The sequence below is a fragment of the Paroedura picta genome, chromosome 4 (assembly GCF_049243985.1).
Source record: "Paroedura picta isolate Pp20150507F chromosome 4, Ppicta_v3.0, whole genome shotgun sequence".
Classification (NCBI taxonomy): domain Eukaryota; kingdom Metazoa; phylum Chordata; class Lepidosauria; order Squamata; family Gekkonidae; genus Paroedura; species Paroedura picta.
The window spans coordinates 32,551,957-32,554,195 of NC_135372.1; positions in this window are offsets into that span (position 1 = coordinate 32,551,957).

Sequence of the window (2,239 nt, forward strand, 5' to 3'; positions counted from 1 at the left end):
CCTGGCTCTTCCCCAATCCCAAGAGCTCTTGAAACTGGAAATGATATTGCGGGGATGGGGTTGGGAGCCTTGGGATCAGGTAAGGCATCGGTGGGACAAGGGCTCTGCCCCCTTCCCCATGAGTCCCTCTCTCCTCACCCATTTCTTTCCACACAAATGGAGGTCAATATGCATCTTGGCCTATTGCATTCACAAAAAAGCTGCACTACTGTGGTCTCTCACATCAATTGATTATGGCAGCCTTTCTCAACTTTTTTTTACCATTGAGAAACCCCTGAAACATTCTTCAGGCTCTGAGAAACCCCAGAAGTGGTACATTAATGTAATGGTTGGGAAACATAGCTATGTACATGCCCACCTGGAGTCCCTCCCCACCTCCTACAGGCCCATCATTGGCCATGGGATGGGGGGGGGGGTCAACATGACCATATATGATCACATCACCCTGTGGCAGGATCAGCCCACTTTTGACATGCCCTATTCTGGCTGATTGCCAACTCCAGGCAGATGGTAAAAGGGACTTCCTAGTTAACCACTTCCATCACTTGGCTAAAATACAGGGTCACAGCTAGGAGAGTCAGGACCCCTAGTTGCCATTTTCTCACCTGTGAGGCCTTGCCTCTGCTGTCTCCCACAGCTCTAGCATCTGAGCACTGGGGCGATGAGGTATTGCAAGGGTACTCTCATTTTGGGCCTTTCCTTTGCACTGGGTAGCATTTCCAAGGCAGGGGAGTAATACGTGGGTCAGAGAATCATGGCTCACTTCCAATTTATAAAACATTTATTAAAAGAACAAGCAGATCCTTAGCACAGCATAGAGCTAAGCAAGAGATAAAAGGAACTGGGTGAAATGCAATCCTTCGATCCCTCTGCTGAAATATACCCTGATGATGTTAAATACAGGGCAGGTGCCTTTACTTAAGAGCATTATCAGCCCACCCTGAGAAACATGTCCAAGATGGCTGCTCACCTCTTCTCCCATGAGCAAGCTCCTATTCTGATGATTCACAGGTATTTCCCTTATGCTATCTGAACATGAGTCATCTACTTGGTTAAGACACATTGAGGGAAAAATTAAATCTATAGGAATCTCTTTAGTCTCTTTGTATCTGGTATCTGAAAAGACTGCATTTGATTCAATTAAACGCAGACTGTTAGACATAGAACTGCAGGAACTTAGCAGTAAAGCTAGAAGCGTTTGCTCGCCATTGAGCTTGGGGATCTCACCAAGCTCTCAGCCCCTAGCTGCTTATTTCTACCATCTAATCATCCCACAACAGCGTAGAGCATTCATGTTAGCTAGAACTCTCTACCTTCTGCTGTTCTATATGGGAGATTTCAACAGATCCCGCATTCAGCTAGGTTGGACAATGCTGTATAGAATCAATTACACACGTTTTCTTCCATTGCCCATTTTATTCCTCGATCCGAGCCAAATTTCTTAACTCACGCTGTGTAAAAGAGAACTGAATTCGGATGAACATAAGATTCAGTTTCTTTTGACATCCCAGAACCCTGATATAATTGAACCAGTTGCAAAGTTTTTATATCTTGCCATGGGAAATCGTGAATGTATTATGTCTTCCTCTAAAGCATGATCTTTGCCTTTGTTTTCTCTAGCAGTGGATCCTTTTGCACTTTCCCTTCTTATATTGTACTTTTACATGCTATTAAAGGCTTGTTGTTATTGATTCACAGGCAAAAGAGCACCTCCCCTCTCTCCACAGCTCAGAGGGAAAAAGGGATTTTGTCCTTTTGAAATCACAATGGGCATCTTTTCACCCCATCTTTTCACCCCCCCCCCAATAAACATTTAACAAATTTAAAAAAATATATATCAAAAAATTAATGAATTCCCACCCATTCGGGAAACCCTTCCAGAGCTGTCAAGAAATCCCAGGGTTTCCCAAAACCCTGGTTGAGAAAACCTGGGTTATGACTAGGCTATAGATCTTATTAAGACAAGGGTGAGAGTTGAGAGGCAACATGGCCTTAGTAAAATCCAGGCCCCTCTCTTTAGGAAAGCTCTATTAATTAAGAACAACTTGATGCCATATCTAACTAATGTTGCAAGCTCTGAAGATAGGAGATCCCTTACCCTCTGTGAAAGAACACTTGCATAGTTTTATGGTTATGGGTCACCACAACATTAGGAACTGTATGAAAGGATCGTGGCATTAGGAAGGTTGAGAACTACTGTTCTAGAAGCAGAAATACTCACTGGTAATTCTGTAGGATG